Source organism: Passer domesticus, chromosome 5 (genome assembly GCF_036417665.1).
Source record: "Passer domesticus isolate bPasDom1 chromosome 5, bPasDom1.hap1, whole genome shotgun sequence".
Lineage (NCBI taxonomy): Eukaryota > Metazoa > Chordata > Aves > Passeriformes > Passeridae > Passer > Passer domesticus.
Genome location: NC_087478.1, coordinates 22,787,800 through 22,807,241, shown reverse-complemented (window position 1 = coordinate 22,807,241; position 19,442 = coordinate 22,787,800). Strand labels below are relative to the sequence as shown.

The window sequence follows — 19,442 nt, the reverse complement described above, 5'->3', positions numbered from 1 at the left end:
ATGAGATTGGATGTAAAAGCAATTTCACTTTGTCTTTTAATACTACAGTGCAGAAATGCATGTTAGATCCGGGAGCTAAACCTCTGACCTCTAGTGCCTTGTTGACATAAACAGAAGTGGTTGGCAGTGGCAGCAATGAGCCATATGCTTTTAGAAATATCATTTAGATTAGAAACCATAGAAGATTTCCATTGGAGCCTGTTGTTCATGGCAAAAACCAGTAGGCTGACCTGGCAGACAATGGGAATCTCTACCCCCTTCTCATGAGATCAATGCAGTGTGAGATCTGGAGACATTTTTCCTCCTTTAGGTGCTGTGACATTCCCATCCCAGCTCTGCCATGGCAGAAGTCTGCCTTTCAGAATACCATTGCCACTACCTGTCACCGTGCAGTGAACGGTCACTGCCGCAATGCATCTCCTTTCCAGTTCCTGATTTTTCTGAAATGGATGGCAACCATGGAACTGCCTCTTCCACAGTGTGTAACAGTTTTTGGTGCTTCACACTGTGCTAGGGCAGTGCTATAAGTCTATATTTGCTCTGTAAATCTATGCCTGGCCAATGGTAGATATCATCCACAATATCTTAGGATGTCTGCTATCATGTCTTCTTTCTGGCTTCATAGTGGCTGCTATGAATATTATTTATGGAAATATGCAATTAACCCTAAAAGTATTTCTTAGAAGGGATCAATTGGAATAATTCCCTGTTAGGTAAACAAGAGTTTACATTGGCTTATAAACTGATTTCTAATTACTCACAGCTTCTGCACATTCAGACACAAAACCTGAGGTCAGACTAATATTGTAGGAACAACAACTTTTAACACATTTTGTGATGTTCTAATTTAATTGAGGAAAAGAAAAATAGCCAGTGGTTGCACCCCTCCTTACTTCCTTACTTCTCCCTGAATCAGGTCATAGAGCTCCAAAAGCAGCACAGTGAGACTGAGCACCAAATAGGTCTGTGACCTGCTTCAGGCTGTGAACCAAAGTACTGCTTTCAGCACACACAGTCTCAGATGACCTGCTTTGCTCCTAGGCCAGGATTGTTCAGAAACTAGAGGCCCATGAGCCTAGGTAGTATGGATAGAAGCTTGGGCCTGATGCTGCCCACCCCCTCTCTTGCTGAATCCATTCACAACTTCTTTTCCAGACATGGATATATCAAGCTGCTCCCTGCTTGGAGACTATCCTCATGACCTTCATATCTGAGTTCAGCCTTGCAGTGAACAAACCATAGGTGAATAAACCTGGCCTTCCACTGTATATACTGTCCAGTACAAGGGTTCACATATATTAAACACTAAATTTTTATGCTTTCTATCCAGAATAGGAACAAGGACAAACAAGACTTAATGTACTGTCCTACTTTTTATTGTATTTTTTTCTTTTGTTTAAACTTAAGACACCTGAAGATAAGTCTTCAAGTTGCAACAGTTTAGTCCCACAAAAATCTGAAATCTAGCTAAAGGACATTAAAAACCTTAACCTAAATTCTTTATTTATCTCCACACTGTCTAAGATGTCATTTAAAAACTGCCTAGGGCAAACCTAAGAAAAGCAGACAGCAAATGACCAGGATTTCTTTTTGTTCTGATTAAATTCAAGTTTGAAGAAAAAGTTTTATTTGCTGTGTTAAGAGCAGGAGCTGGACATTAGACTGTGTATTCATCAGGAGCATCTATTTGTCCGAATTGCTGCCCAGCAACATTAAAGGAAATCTATTCTCATCCCTGTGATGCAACACAGGGGGTTTCTGACACTCTGCATTTATGATGATCATATTATTCATCACATAAAACAGGGAAAACAAAGAGTCATTCTGATTTCACTGGCAGCCGCAAAGGCTAAAGGAATTATTGCAGATTTATGCTCTGTGAGTGCAGGGTTTTTTCTAGCAGCTCTATAAGTTCTCTAACATTCAGATAGCAACACATCTATATACCATGTAAGTCCTGAGCCATCTGGTTTCTCCGAGAGTGCAGGAGCTTTCTAGGGAGTTCTTTTTGGCTCTAACTGAATATGGTTAGTTTTTTTCTGTCCCCATTCCTGCCATTGATCAAAATGATACCTTTCTTACAAGTTTTAATTACTTCATGACTTGTACAGCACTTGACTAGTTGCTACTTCAATAAATTGAAGAGAATATATAAAAGGTGAACTGACTGCAGTTCATCTGAAGAAAAAAAGGAACCAAAGCTGTAAGATCTTCATGCAGCAGGACAGGAGAAAGATTTGTGGCAATTAGGGACTGCTAGCAAATAAAGGTCTTTGGAAGTAAAGGAGAAACACAAGGTGACATTGAAATTCTTGATTGCAAACCATGAGGGGAGCAACGCATTATAACAATAACTGCTGATAATAGATGCTCCCTTTTAGGGAAAATATAGCTGTAGAGATCACATATAGCCTAAATTACAAACGCTATTCCATTTAGAACAAATATATAACCAAGAATGCGCAGCTGGCAGGATTAGGAGGAAAACAAAACAAAAAAACCCCAAAAACAAAATAAACAAACAACAACAAAAAACCACAAACAAACAAACAAAAAAAACCCAGAAAAGGAATATTTTCTAAAAACTTTGTTATTTCACAGGCACATCAAGACTACATGACTTTCCAGTGGTTCTTTGGGAAACAAAAGAGATCTTTTCCAACCAGTTTACTAGGCTTAGAAATTTTTTCATCAGCTTGAGGAAGTACTTAGATTTAAAGATACTAATCAATATTTCAGAAATATTTGCCCTGTTTCTGGTTAGAACTGTAGCAGAGCTCCTGATGTGTGTTCTTTGATGGGTACAGTAATACAGGGGAAGCAGAAGGGATCAACAAGTTGTGGACATTCAAGAGAGTCCCATCACATGATAGCCAATGATCAATCAACCAAACTCTTTCATTAGCTCAGCCTGTCAGTATTCTTTTCCCAGGATAAATTATTTGATTACTCTGAACAGCTTTGACCTTATTTTACCTTTAGGATAACTTTAACCTTCTACTGTCTGTCTTCTAAGAAAGAAATGTGCTTTTCAGAAAGGACACTAGGTTTTTAAAATAATAGCTTGGCAGAACATTTCTCAGCATGGTCAGGAAGGTACAAAATGTTTCACAGGAGATCAATTTGGATGACAAAACCAACACACCAAACAGATTATCCTTCATTAAGGAAAATCCTCTGTGTCAAAGGAAGTATTCATATGATTACTGTGATATTTAAGATATTTTAAATAAACCATGAGTTTTCTAACATGAGCATTTCTCACAGCATGAAACAAAAAAACTATGTTGATCTTGGTTACCCTTGTGAAACATTGCAGTCTTGTATGGCATGAAAACAGGAGCAGCAATCAGCCTTAAGACGTCGGCATATCTTGTACAACAGTTTTCCTTTACATGACAACTTTCACCAGTCTTTTATAGCATCTGTACAAGACATATACTATAGAATGGCAAATACAAGTTAAAGCATCAATAAAAACCACCTTATTGAGGGGAAGAGTAACATAAAACAGTCCAGAGCTTCTGTTCCTTCCCTTAATCATTTGTTGCTACATCATTATTCTAAATGTCACAAATACAACCTTTATTTTAAAAGCATACTTCACTGAATTCCAGCAGGGTTACCTGTCCAGGTGCCAGTGTGTGCTGGGCCTTTCTTTCAGACCATCCATACTGCTTGAAAGCCCAGCTGTTGAGACATCTGGAAACTTGCAGCCTGAGTGTGAGACTCCTTTGTGTTCTCACTGCTGTGTGTCCTTCCAACAGTCCCCATCCACAGCACTGACATAATTCAACTGGTTTTGGCTTTGTCTTCTAATTTTATTTTGCAACAGAACTATGTTGGTAGCAAGTAACTGAAGATTTTGCATATTTCTTTAACTTAATGTGCATTAGAAAATTTGAAAGAAGTCTACTGTTCCAGTACACTGAATTAGGCCAGAGTATATGAATGTTTTCCACAGTGGTATGCATTGATAGTCTAGATATATTCAACACAGATTGGACTGGATTGTACTAGGAAAGATGTTGATTAGATGGAAGTGTAACTTTGTCTTTGAAGTTAAACACATGAAGTCACAGTCTGCCCACCACTCCTTAAAGCTTCATCTCTTGTCTTTAGAGACCTATCTATCCATTTTTCAAAGTAAATACACTACACATGTTGCTACATCTGCATTTCTGCTTCTAGAGTATTTGTGCCTTTGCTGAATAAAGATTTCCTCTTCTGTCACTCCTTCACACCATTGAGACACAATTGATATGTAAGGAGGTCTCAACTCTGTGTTTATATCTCAGTGTACAGTATCCTCTTGGGAAGCAAAGGGGAATGTACTGGATCAGCATGAAGAGAGAGACCACAAAAACCTGATGTTCTAGACGCACTTCCCCTAAGTCCTGCCTCTGTCATCTCTGGGAAGTTGTAGCATAGATTAGCCATGACATATAGGAGAGAGAAGCCCCTAGTTTCATGGATGTACATTTCTAAACATTTGGGTTTGTGTAAATGGTATAGGCTGAGCAATGTTAAAGAGGTGTGTTTGGAAGCACTCCAAAAAGGTGCTGACAAATGATGAGTTATGCTTTTTATTGCTTAGCTGTTTTGAAGTGCTTTATGTTTGTAGCCTTGGCTTTTCCAAAACAACTTCATCTTACGTTTACTATAATTTAAAATTTCATAGCTTTGTTTATATCCTGTATTTCTGCCTTTGAATGTAAATCTTATTCTGTCCCTCCCAAGATACTACCAGATCAGATTTTATGTTAAATGGTTTTTCATCCTCTAATTTACTTTGCAGACATGATGAGCCCAGACAAGTTATAAATATTATGAAAACAGAACAGAAACCTTTTCCTTTGCTAGGACTGTGGTAAGATGTGTTGAGGTGACTTCAGTTGATCAAGGACTTCAAAAGATTCCTTCTCTAATATACTCACAGATTCTCAGCTCTGATCTGTTGGTATAATATCAACGACAGTTGCATGCTAGCCTGGTTGTCTGTATGACTTGGGTTAGGGGAAACACTACATTTAAGCACTTTTTATTTTTTCAACTTGCATCATTCAGATAAGATTGCATCAAAGAGCAAGGAAGAAACTACTTGCATAATCATAGCATTAATAATTTCATCCAAATTTGCTAGAGAAGAAATTATTCAAGCAACTGGGCCTTTTGAGACAATATGAGATGCTCTAGTCCCTGAAATATGAAATCTATGGGAGGCAAGAAGAAAATATAAAGCAGAGAAAGCTGAAGTGTTCTGCTTTGATCTGGACTGGGTTAGAAGCAGTTTTGCTTCACAGGAAAGTAGCAGGAGCACATGGTGCTAGATGTGGGTTTTTGCATGTTTTTTCCTCCAAATTTCAGTATGAATAATTAACTGAATTACCTTCAGAAAAACTGATTTAAAGAAATCTGAAGAGCATATATGCCCCCAAAACACCCCCCAATACTCCTGTATTTTAACAGAATTTAGCTTTTATGGAACAATATGGAACAATTACTCCTGTTTCCTAAAAGGCACATAATATGTGCCTTGAAATAACATTATCTGCATCAAGAAATTTATTCAGATCAAGATTTTGTGTCAGTGTTTTTCTATGTAAGACTTGAAGGGGGTTTTATGACTGTGTCAGTGTGTTTTCCACTTGGAGAAAGTGGTCTCTAAAGAACAAACTAATAGAAAACGAGTTTTGAAGATCTCAGTATCCTGAAGATTATTGCTATGCTAATTAAATATTTATTCTGTTCTCTGTGCTTTTTGCTAAATCTCTCTTTATTTAACCCCTCTTTACATAAATGCTCATCATATTAAGTAATTATAAATAGTGCAATTGGCTGGTCTCTAATTAGGAGAGGAAAACACTCAGTGATGCATGAACTACAGGATAATGTACAGCACTCTGTAATTCTGCCCAGGATCCAGCAGATTGTATTACAGTCCTTAGGCAATAGCTTTAGATAGCCTGTGTATCATAATGATATCAAACCGGTGCATCATTACATACACATTTGTAATTAATAAAAACAAAACAAGCATTCACTGAACAAATCAGCAGAGCTGTGCTGCGAAAACAGTAAATGCATGAGGTTGTAAGTTTTTTACAATACTGAATGTTTACTGTGTAAAATGAATGTGCAAAAGAGCTGAAAACAGTAAAGAAATAAAATATTTCTAACCTTGGTATCTCCCATTCTATTAAGACAAGTTAATGTAAGTTACATAACAATTCTTGGGGATTAGCTATTTCATTATCTCACCAATTAATTGAATCTTATCAAGGAAGAAGTAATAGCATGTTAAAAGAAACTAGCAGAGGCTGCACATTAACATTACATCTTAAATGAGGAAATGCCTCATTTCACTTCTACTCTCTAAAGGGCTAAAACCAGAATCCTAAGGCCATGCTTTGGTGTGGAAATCAATATAAAAAATTTGTGTTTCATTACTGGAATTCTACTTCCAGTTGTGTCTGAGATGAGTTTCTCATAGAAGTGAATTTTATTCACCAGGGTGGCAGCACTTGAAACAGGTAATGGGCTCTAGGCTTTATTTCTTCTTTCAGGATTATGATTTTCATAGAATCATAAAATTGTTTGGGTTGGAAAATACCTCAAAGATCATCTAGTCCAACCATTAATCACGTACTGCTAACACCCCCTGTTGCTTAATTCTAGGCTATTTTATGGGTATCACCCTCCACATGTTTTTTTCCTAAGAGTCCTCTCCTTTACAAACCAAGGAATTATTATTGCACCTCAATTTCAGTTTCCTTAATAACTTTCTTCATTTTGAGATTCACAGACAGAACTGCATATTTTTACCAAAGGCCCAATACCCGTTGCTGGTTTACATAGATGGGGCTTGTCCAGACAAGTGACAACAGTTAGCAGCTGGGGAAAATTACTTATAACTTTTATAAAGAATCCTTGTTGGTCCTGCTAATTCCTTACTTGGTCTTCCCATCTATGGGAGATGTGATGTGTCTTGATTGTTATAACTGTTGATGTTTTCATCATTAATTTACTGTAAGATTAATCCTTTTCTCTTTTTTTTCTTTTTTTTTTCTTTTTTTTTTGTCTTGACTTTAATGATGACTGATAGTGATGAGTTCCACTAGTGCTTATGATGTCAATGACCCAGTTTTGAACCCTTCTTCTTCCTGTTTATAGATCTAATAAGACAAGCTGAGCAGAACTGAACACAGCATTCCAGGAAAGATTGATTTACACAATCTTAGATTACTTTCAGTTGTGTTTTCTACTCTGGTCCCACCAGTATTCTTAGGACCTCACACTGGATTACAATGACTGCTCTGACCTGTCCTCCATGGTGCCAAATGATTTTTTCAGTGCTTATACATATAATAAACATTCAGCCACACTGTAAGGATATTTTAGTATATTTCTTTATACATATACTGCATTTCACTTCTAAGCATTTAAAAAATCTTATGGCTCTTAACTGTGGGGATTTTTTTCCTATTACCTAATTTTTAGAACACAAGTTTTGCTATCTCATTTTGCCCTCTGAAAAAAATGGTTAACTGTTTCATCTTTTGCCTCTATCTGATTTTTGATTCAGAATAATACTCTTTCTCTTGCTGCAAACCATAGTGTTATGACCATATGGCTTATTTAGCAGGGATTTCATTAGAGAATATGTAAATCCCCATGTTGATTATAAAAACAGGGTTTTAGCTATTACTTCAGAGTCTGCATACTGAGAATTTTACTGTATTAGAAAGTTATGGAGTTTGTATGCGTCAGTTTTTCCTTTACAGAGTATTTATAATGCCAGTACTGAAACATGTTACATACATTCAATATTTTGCAGCTTGAAATATTTTATTCAGCCCACCTGGCATGGAAGCAGAGCTTATCCACAGATAATCTATTATGCTTTCTTTCAAATATTTCCTACACCCCAGCCCTCCATATAATTGAAGTGCCACAGTAGCTGATTCTACTGTAAAGTTCAACAATAATTTTAAATTCCTGGCACTACTCCCAGTGGAGCTATGTTAATTTGCAGCAGCTAAAAATATGGCCCAATAGTGCTGTTTTGCTGCATTTCCCCTCCTCCCCAAACAAAACAAATCATTTAAATGCTTAGAGAACACATTTGTCATATATATGATGCTATTTAATAACATACTGACAGAGAATAGTATGATGTCTAGAATATTGTGATGATTGCCTTTAATATGTTTCAATAATAGCTTACAGTGAACAGAAATAATAGTTTTACATGAAGCATATTAATACTTCCCAAACCAAATTTAAAATGTTCTATTACTCCTGGCTCTTTGTCTCCTGTTTCAGAGCTAATAGCAGAAAGCCTCAGGTATACCATTTTAGCACATACTAATTATCATTTTTTCAAAGTCAAAATAATGCTAATAAACTGGAAAGTTTCACCTACTGAAAATCACTTTGTTAGGAATGGTTAACCATTATATTAGGAGCAAAGCAGCATCCTAGTCTATCATACAAAAAGGAAACCTGGGTGAGGAAACAGGAGAAGTCCTCATCCCTTCATCACCCATCTCTATATAGGTCAGTCTACATCTCACTGTGTTGAACAGATGCTGCCCATGTGTGGGGCCTGCCTAATCAGAGGGTGCATATTTAATTACCTTTGAAGCTATAGATGAGCATAAAACTCATAAACAGAAATAAACAAATATTGAGAGCCAGGAGAAAAATTAGGACTAAAAAACCTTCACAATTAAAAGAGCTGTATACGTTTTTGGTTTTAAAAAATATACAAGAATAAATAGAATTAATTGAGTTATTTTGGGGAATAAACTATTCCCAGTGCAGGCCATTTCTATTCATTTGTTAAATCTGTGTGTATTCTTCCCACTGCTGGTCTTGTGATATACACAGATTCCTGAGCTCCCTTCTGAAGAGGACAGTCTTCTTGAATTGGGACTGGGTAAATATCATGCTGATATACAATGATCATAGACAAGACAAAGCAGTATTTAACTTAAAAATATTGAATTTTGAAGTGGGATAAATGTTAAATACCAGAAAGTATACTATAACAGAAACATAACATAAATACAAAAAAATATACTCTGTGTGGATTGCTGATTCAAAATCATCCTGAACTTCACTCTACCTAGGTCTTGGTGATAAAGCAGAGGAAATTCCCAAAGCTGAATGAAAAGCAGAAGGCCTGAGTGCCTTTATGTAACAGTTTTGCAGTTGGAAGCAGCGTCATGGAACAAAATGAATCATTCATCCTACATGGAGAAATAAGCAGAGGTAAATTCAGGTTTTCAGGCTAAGAACTTTAGGCATCTGTGTCATTAGAGGTAGAGGAGGAAACTGCGTCATAGGTTTCTGAGTTGGTGGTAAATCTACACTAAAGGAGAGGAAAAGCTAATTTCCACATTTCTGGTTTCAAAGTCCTTGCCTCAAGGACAACCTTATGTTTAAATCCTATCCTTAGGTCAATTGGTGTAGCACAAAGTATCAGAAAGAGTGGAGGGATTTAGCCTCTGTAGTGCATACCAAAAATTGCCAAAACCACAAGTTACAAAGCAGACTGAAGAGCCATTCCATTCAAGTTAGGTTAGATCCTTGCTCACTTGTTTTTCCTTGCACCATTCATCATGCACCTGTTTCCTCTGGCTGGTGAATAAGTCAGTGCCCTTTCTCACAGCAGTACTTTGCAGTCTTCACCTGCTAAGAGATTTTGCCTGATTACTGGTAAGACTGCAACATGAACCAACATCCTGAGGAAAAAAAACCAATCAATCAGAAAAATCTGATTGATTGTTACACAGCTATTTGTAAAGCATGCAAGGGTCTGAAGCTCAGCAGTAGCGTGCTCCAAAAAATTGCAATGAACTTTGTATCTTTTGGACTTTCCCACAGGACTGTGGGATAACTAATGTCCTAATTAGGCAGTCTCAGTGCTCTGCTCACCCTCACAGCAGTTGGTACCACTGTTTGTTTTCAGTGACTGTCCTTACCCCACTCATTACTTTTTCATGCAGATTTTATAAAACATCCCAACAAACTGAATTCTCTATTCTTTGAGTTTTCAGCTGCTCTTATAGTTTCATCCTCTTCCTTCACCATTGTGTATGATGGTTTGTGAAAATACCTTGCCCAATTCTTGTATTTCTTCATGGTATCACAGACAACATACACCCATCTGCATTTTGATCATGTTGTTTGGCCAATCACAGGCTCTTACATGTTCTGGAGAAGTTTAACCACCACTGATTTTAAAGGGCTTCTCTTTTATTGATTCAAAAACTTCTACAAATTCTGACAGGAATGAAAATAAGGTACTGTGAAAGCCAATGGAGAAGTGAAAAACTAATCTCCACTCAGGAATGCATATTAAGATCTCAATGAAATTATGATATTAATGAGTTTCAACTCATACTTAGTCCTAGATCCAGCATCTACAGTGTCTCCTGAAATCTCCTAGAAGAGTTTGTACCAATGTTATTGGATGCTTTTATCAAGGACCCATGGAACATGTAGTTTAACTGTAAAATAAAGATACCACCAAGATGGAGGAGGCAGCAAATGATGAGATTAGGGACAAAAACACTGTCCAGCAAAATGTACTCTAATTCAAGCAAGTGCTGTATAGTGTTTGGATGCAAAGAAGGCCAGCTGTTCTCGCAGGTGAGAGACCTGTTGAAGTATTCACTAGAAAAACTCAAGTGTCCTTCGCTGACCTGGCCATAGCACTTAGTAAGATGCTTGCATACGCTCCAAGGGTAATGCAAGAATAAGCTGGAAAGGCACTTTGAACACAGCAGTGCTAAAACCACTGCTGGAATCCTGCTTCTGACTCTTGACAGTCCCATTAAGCAACAGTGTGGAAAGTGCAGAGTGTACAAAGGGGGTCACAAATAATCTGGGTCACAAAAGACAAATTTACAAGGCAGACACTGAAGAGTACTGCTTGATTATTTTAAGATCTGATCCATGAACAAAGCTTTTGTTCACATAATGTCTCCCAGGCAAAGGCATTGGAACGATCCTGTAGCTGGACTGAAGATAAAGGGGAGAAAAAACAACTCTGAGCCCTAAAATGACATGTGATTTTTCTTAGCTGTGAAAGTAGGTAAAAATTGGATCAGCTTATCAGGAGGCTGTAAATTCATCATAACTCTAGGTCTGCAAGAAATTATTACATGTCTTCCTATAAAATATGTTTTAATCCCGTTTCTGAGGAAATGTCTGCAGACAGAGGTCAGACCAACGAATTATAGTGGTCCCTACTGGCCATCATCTCATGAAAGAAATCTGTGAAGGACAGAGCTGAGATTTAATTAATCAGATTTTAAACTAAAATATTTTATTCATGTTGAGGTTTTCATCTTTCTTTTGTTCATGAGAGTGATTACCAATTCCACAGAGAAGAGTTTTCAGTAAATATGACTAAGGTTATAGTTAAGGTTATAGTTAAAGCTGAAGTATCATTTTACCAAAAATACTTAGTGTGGAGTCTGTGGTAGAATTATGTCATTTGGAACAAGCAATGCCTATAATCCACTCACTCCCTTAATTTTTTGTTTCTTTTAGTATTAATTCAAATTTTAATAGTATTGGAAAAACACAGCTGCTTCTTGTTGGAAAGGTAGTTATTTTCTCTGTATTCACAGGAATAATTGATTCAGTTGGTTGTAATCCATAAATCCAGCTTTTAAAAATGAAATTATATCATGAACCATGTTTGTCCATGCTGTTTTAAGTGAAGTTTGTGATTAACCCTTTTTCTCATCCTATGGATGGTTTTGTTCAAAATGTGATGAAGACTACTGTTAAGATTTAGATGAGTACTAATCTTCATACAAATTGTTCAGTTCCATTGCAGAAGTTTTTCACATTATGTTCTGTGTGATCTGGAGCAGAACTTCTACTGACAGATGTTCATGCAGTGACTATCAAGGCACAAAATTAAAGCCTAAAACAAGACAGTAAACACATGCATATATATATATATATATCCATCAGTGGGGTTTTTTTTTAAGCTATTAAGGAATTTGTAGTTCAATATAAAATTATTTGATGACACATAAAAATAATGTAATCAGGATTTTGGATAGTTATCTACATGTAGGAGATAAATCATGAATCAGTTAAATAATTAAGAGAAAACTTATGCAAAATTCTCACACCCCCAGCAGCACATATGTTGCTGAGAGATGTCACATATATTGGTGGGGAAAGCACAATATTTAAGGGGATTTTTAGAAATGCTACTGGAGCTACTTTTCATAACCTTCTCCTTATAAATTGACGTTATTTATCTGTAACAGTACTCCATAAAATACCTGAAAATAACCTACATTGTGCCTTCTGACCACATTATCATGAGACCTCTGCTATGGGTTCCATAAGTAGCATGCAGATTTCTTGTACTCCAAAGGCTGAAGCTGTTATTTCTGGGCCTATAATGTAATGATTTAATATACTTAATTAATGGAAATTTTAAAAATTATTTTATGTGTAAAAAATCTGCCAGCAAGATTATGAAGTTTGCTGAATATTTTTTTCTATGTATTTGTACAGAAACACATTTGTTCTGGAAAGAGATACTGTTGGCTAATACCACAAACAAACTAAAATATGTGTGACTATCTGACTGTCATGTTTCCTAAAGCGCAATGTAAGCTGATATAATTTATTTTTATAGGTGTGCATCTTTGGAATGACACCTTGAAAGATTTTTAAAATTATCTATACATCCACTCTAAACAAAACCAACTCAATCAAGATGAATCTGTTTTGTGACACCTACTGGGAGTTTGCTACTACCAAGTGGAATTAAATTAAAATCTTTCTAAGATATTCAGTAAAGCCTAATTCAGTGAAAAAATATTGACAATTTCATCGAAAAGATGGATGTCTAAATGTTAGGACCTGTCCCAGGATATCATGGTTTGGGTTGGAAGGGTCCTTTAAAGGTCATCAAGCACAACCTCCAACAGAGGTATCGTCAATGAGATCAGTTGCTCAGGGTCCCATCTATCTTACCTGGAACGTTTCCAGGGATGGGACATCCACCACCTCTTTGGGCAACATGATTCAGTACTTTACTACCCTTGTAAAAAAACTCTTTATATCCAAGATAATACCATTTAGCATGATACCATTTATTATAAAACCATTACCTTGTCATATCACAACAAGCCCTGCTAAGAAGTTGTCCCTGTCTTTCTTATAGTTGCCCTTCAGGTACTGGAAGGCTGCAATAAGGTCTCTCCAGAGCTTTCTCTTTTCCAGGAAGAACAACCCCAACTCTTTCCATTTTCGCTTGTAGCAATGGTGCTTCATCCCTCTCACGGTGGCCTCCCTGGGATTCGCTCCAACAGGACAATGTCCCTCCTGTGATGGAGCCTCAGAGCTGGATGCACCACTCCAGGTGGGTCTCACCAGAGTGGAGAAGGGGCAGAACCCCCTCCCTTGAGTAGCTGGCCACGCTGCTTTTGATGCAGCCAGGATACAATTGTCTTTCTGGGCTGGGAGGGCACTTTGCCTGCTCATGTGCAGCCTCTCATGCACCCCAAGTCCTTCTTGGCAGGGCTGCTCTGCATCTGTTCATCCCCAAACCTTTGGCAATACAGATGCAGCACCTTGCACCTGGTGTTATTAAACCTAAAGAGAATCGAATGGGACAATTTCTTGAGCTTTTCCAGGTCCCTCTGGATAGCGTAATGGGACATTAACCTGTACTGTCCCATGAAAGCACTGCTGGCACTGCTGGCTCCTGGCAGTTTTCTCTACTACCCTGATGTCCCCCTGCCCCAGTAAAAGTCCCTGTTTGAAACTGATACATCTTTCTGAAACATTTGCATTTGAAAAATTGCCATTTATGCAGAAATGTCTCAGCCATTTCTAATACAAACTTGATTCCTAGCCTCTACCAAAAGCAATACAGAAATACCTCTGTACTGCATTAAGCATCTCCCATATACACATATCCTACATACAAGCCCTATTCCAAGACCTCCACTAACATCTTGATACTTGCCCAGGTGCATGAAGATTTTGCTGTGCCCATCCTCTTTGAAGACAAAACAGTAATTTCAGCTCTTGTTGCAAAAAATGCAGGGAACTAAATTAATTGATGATTGTAAGATTTTAAAAAAGAAGGTTCAGAGAAGGAAGACAGCACTTTTTTTCTATTAAATTTATATTATTTTTCAAATTATATCACAGTAGTATTTTTAAAATATCACATATATAACATATCCAAATAATGATTGAAAACTATTTATATCCCAGCTTTCCCATCACAAGGGAATGCTCTATGAAAACAGCATGATCAATATTAATTAGTACAACCTCACTGCGGACAAAAACAAAGCACAACAGTGTAAGGAAAAATTCATACAAAAAGCCTCTAGTGGCAAAATGAAAAACCTGTAAAATCTAAGCCAGTCTAATCCAATAGTTGATTTTGCTCCTCTGCACAGGTCTTGGTGGAAGGTTCCAGAATGTGGGCTCTTCTGGTGAGGGCACCTTTCCCCCCTCCATGCCTCCCATGTGTCTCTCTCTGCTCTCAGCAATCGCAGCAGCAGTGCTGGGGTTTGGGAAACTGGTACAAGCAAGGGCAGCCTGAGGCTACTGTGTGGAAACTGGAAAGTAGATCACCATACAGCTGGTCTAGGACCAACCAGCACTGACATGGCTTGCAGCCACCACTGCAAACTGTTCCTCAATTATATTTTTGCCCTTCAGGTACCAGAAGAAGATTTATGCCATTACTTCCTATGCCAAGATAATCAAGCTGCTTAATAGATAAACTTCCCAGCCTCAAATATTAGGATTGTTAAAAATATTGTTTTATAATTAGAGATGTTTGAAAGCAACAGTTTCGACACAAACTACATGCATGATCCTCTTTTCCTTCAGCTACTGAAAGCATCATTTTAAAGCACCTTTGCATATCCTTTAAAGCTATGAAAACTCTCTGCTAATAATATTACATACTATCCAAAGTATTTACTGCAGTAAATACAACTATTACAATATGATAAGATCCCACCACTTTAAGCAGCCTTCTTTGCATCTTTATGGTACTTTAGCTCCCAGTGTTTGTCTAATAGCAAGTCTATTAGATCTGGTTAAATGCCACAAATAAGGCTTCTGTGGAAAAGACAGCATAATCTCACATTGCCTCAGGGATAACAGCTTATGCAAGTGGGGTATCACTTTGCCCTTGAGGAAATCATTGCATTCTTTCAATGTCCTACATATGTACAGATGCATAGTTTTGTCTGGAGAGTGTTGTAAAATAACCTCTCTTAAACTTCAAACACTAGAAAAGCTGCAACCAGATAATTTTCCCTTTTGGGACAGTCTCCTTAATGTGTACTAATGTGTAGATCCTGGACCACCACCTTCTCCATTCTCTTTCAACTTCCATCTAACCTGAACAGAAACATGCTGGCAGGGCTCAGGATGTTATTATCCAATTTCTGTACGGAATAATTTCTGACAGATCTTTAACTCAAAGATTCTCAGAAAAAAAATAGGATCTGTGCAATCAAATTAGTAGTTCTAGCATTTGTTGTGGCTAATGTATGGACTACACTGGACCACATTTTGATGTACAACTGTAGAATGTAATGATATTCAACTCACATTAACCTAGCTAAAAGTGGAGATCCTGGCGGAAATAATGATACAATCTCCCTAAGAAATCACTGCAGAGAGACAGACAGCTGAAGAGGACACTAAAACTGTGAGAAGAACTGATCCCTGGAGGGATCATATGCCATAACTGCACACAGAGGGAGCTGACATGATTAGTCAGGACTGAACATCTATCTTCCAGATGGTTTAATGTGGGTGAGATGAAGCCAAGCCTTGTCTTCCAATTCAGATGTTGAAATTATTAAAAAACAAACACATCAGTGCAACAAAAAGAAAAGTCCCTCAGATGATTCCTTTATTTTGTTTTTCTAACTCTGTAGGGTGCTGAGGAACTTGCAATATGGAATGATGCTGGATGATATCCAGGGAGATGCCAAGGACTAACCTACAGGAAGCCCCAGGCATAGGCTGCGTCTGAACAGGCTCTTCTCTGATCTCTTGAGGGAATAGATGCCAAACTAGGAATAAATTACAGGATAGGAGACAGCAATCACTCAGCCTAGTAGGATAAATATTTGGTTCCTCAACCTAAATAGCTCCCTATCTACCTCCTGATGGTGGGTGGTGGCTCTGATGATATGATTGTGGTGGGGTTGTTTTCCAGCTCCATTTTTAAGCTGGACCACTGTGCAGATAAGATGTGAAGGGGTAAAAAAAGCCTAAATAAGATGAATGCTGACTTAACCATGCTTAAGTCTCTGTCCTTTTGGTTAAGACCCAATTCCAACCCTGCTCCCAGGAGTCTCATGACCTGCCAGTGAGGATGTTTGCAAAAGAAACTGGGAGGAAGCATATCTGGGACAGATGACCCAAAGTGACCAAAGGTATATTCCAATAGAATATTATGCCCAGTATATAAATAGGGGCTACTGGGAAGGGGGGCCAATCTGGGTTTAGGAAGCGGGGTCTGGCATTGGTCAGTGGGTGGTGACTAATTGTATCATGCACCACTTTTTTCCCTTTTAATTACCGTCCTTTATCATTATTAATTTATTTTATTTTCAATTATTTAACAGTTCTTATCTCAACCTACAAGTTTTACTTTGATTTTCCTCCCCATTCCACTAGGGTGGGGTGGGAGAGAGGGGGCTTGAGCAAGTGACTGTGTGATGCTTAATTTCCAGCTCAGCTTAAACCATGACAACTATAAATCATCTTTGCCATTTTCTTCCTCCTGTGAGCCTCACCTTCCTCTTAAAACAGAATCATAGAATCACAGAATATCCTGGGTTAGAAGGGACATAAAATGATCATCGAAACCCAGCTTCTGCCTCCATAAAGAACAGCCCCAAAAATCACACTGTATGTTTGAGAGAGTGATTTAAACACTTCTTTAGCTCTGGTACCCTTGGTGCCTCTTCCCTGGGGAGCTGCTCCAGTGCCCAACCACCCTCTGGGGGAAGAACCTTTGCCTAATAACCTCAACCTTCCCTGACAAAACTTCAGGTCATTCCCTCAAGTCCTGTCACTGGTCACCACAGAAAAGAATCAGTGTCTGCCCCTCCTCTTCCCCTCACGAGGAAGTTGTAACTGCAGTGAGGTCTCCCCTCAGTCTCCTCTTCTCCAGGCTGAACAGACCAAGTGACCTCAGCCACACAGCTTGCCTCAAAGCCCTTCACCATCTTCACTGCCCTCCTTTGGACACTCTCCAATAGCTTTATATTTCTTATATTGTGACATCCAAACCACCCCCTGGCACTCGAGGTGAGGCTGCCCCAGTGCAGAGCAGAGCAGAACAATCCCCTCCCTTGCCCGGATGGTGATGCTGTGTCTGATGCACCCCATCTCCTGGCTGGATAGGCCAGGGCACTGCTGGCTCATGTTCAAATTTCCATTGAACAGGACCTCCAGGTCCCTTTCTGTGCTACTATTTTCCACTATCTCATTCCTCAGTCTGTCCATGCATCCAGGGTTACCCCATCCCAGGTGCAGAAACTTTCTAGTGTTGAACTTCATAAGGCTGGCAATTTCCCAGCCCTCTAATCTGTCAAGGTCTCTCTGCAGGTCCTGAGGTAACTCTATTTGCCATAACCCTAATATTATTTTTGTTGTTACTCTGTTATAAAGTATCCAACCTTTCCAGATTCCATCCTCTTCTCTTGATGGATTGCAGAGCTTGTACCCAGGGTCCCACTATGAACCAGCTCATTCAAGGTAATGTGACCTATTGAACCCGTCTTACTAAACATTACAGATTTGGCTGACAAAGCAGCTCAGATGGAATTATATTTTCAAGACCTAAATACCGCTTGTTTTACCCTCTGCCAGCAGAACCAACAGAGATTTGCTCTGACTCCGTAGCCCTTTGAAAAGCTAATTTGTGGAGTAAGCCACAATGTTTCTTTCATATCACCTTATTCAAAATAGGAAGTACTTTGGTCTGAAGGATAGAGGTTTCCAGGTACAGAAAGGAATGGAACAGCAGCCTTTTAAATCATATTGTGCTTGAGCAGGATTTTAATGCTCTCAGGGCTGTGTCCTGAATCCCTCTTTCAAACACTTCAGTATAATCAGCTTTTTAGGCCTTTCAGCTCCATGCCAAATAGCAATAATGCCAATGCTGCCCACGAGCCAAATCACCTCCAAATAAGACATAACAGTTTTCTCATTACACCACTCCAACAACACTGTGTCAATAAGTAAATCTGGTTTCTTCATCCTGCATTGGAAGAGAGTCCATCATTGGTCACCAGTTAGAGGCAACATTACCCAAGTGACAAGGTGAAAATAAAAGGGAAAATAAGTTTTTCAACTTACCAAAGACAAACAGCCTTGTCTCAGGAGATCGTGGTGTTTCTGGTACAGTGGTATTACCAGAAGTTTACTATGTGGCATGTTTACCATGTGGCTGGAACATACTGTTCTTGCTGGGAGGGTGCAAAGGGAAAGGCTTTATCCTAATGTCAGGAAGCTTCTCTGGGATTGCTTCCTGAGATATAGTAATTGATTATGTTGACACTTCCAGTCCCTCCAGGACAGTATTTCACAGTTCAGTGAACACTGGTGGTACAAGCTAAGCTAGTAGACTTTCCTCTGGAGTATTCACAAGTAGCAGAGGTGAAGAGATAAGGAATGGGTTCTCAGTTACAACTGGGAATAAAAATTCTGGTCTTGAATCTTCTCTGCCAGCACAGTCAGTTAGATACTGATCTTGTCTATGAGGCAATGAAAAAAATCAGTGAATTCTGGTGCTGCCTAAGTGAATCTAGTGACAGCATCCTACAGAATATCCTGGGTTGGAAGGGACAGTCTCTGCTGGGCTGTGTCCAGCAATGGCTTACACTTGCAGGCCACAGACAGCAAGGCTTCACACTGCCAGCTCTAAACTGGCAATCAGCTACTGAAATGGAGTAGAGATAAGAAGCCTGAACCTTGTCCCAGCTGTCACTGGGACTTTAGCCATGATCATTTCAGCTGCCAGCAGCCATGAATGATCCCATATGTACAGTAAATTTAAGCTGTCAAAGGCTCTATAGAGGCAAGAATGGACTACCTGGGCCACCACTGATATACCATGGCTACTTCAATAATTATCATGGACATTGACAGCTCATTGGGAGATGGCAGGCTCCTTTCAAGATGTTTGTTGAAGAGGTTTGGACTACAGAGTTTTATCTTTGCAACTTGAGCCAAAAAAAATCCTTGGTTGCAACTATGAGAACAGGCTTTCTGTAGCTTGTTAGTCACGGATTAAATGTTGACATGTAAACAGGCACACTCTGATCAAGCCTGAATTAGAACTCAACCTTTTAAGTTGTAGAATTACACACACATATTCAGGAAATCAATACAGATTG

The 19,442-nt window shown here is 38.6% G+C and overlaps 1 long non-coding RNA gene across 1 annotated transcript in view; it reads right to left on the bottom strand.

The window, feature by feature from the left end:
* Positions 1 to 7,938: 7,938 nt before the first annotated feature.
* LOC135301833 (uncharacterized) overlaps positions 7,939 to 19,442 on the bottom strand; it is an 85,062-nt gene continuing 73,558 nt past the window's right edge. Inside the window, exons 4-5 of the long non-coding RNA XR_010363570.1 lie at positions 12,333 to 12,434; positions 7,939 to 9,696 (exon numbers count right to left, since the gene is read on the bottom strand). This is a non-coding gene — a long non-coding RNA (uncharacterized LOC135301833). The remainder of the gene's footprint in view (positions 9,697 to 12,332; positions 12,435 to 19,442) is intronic.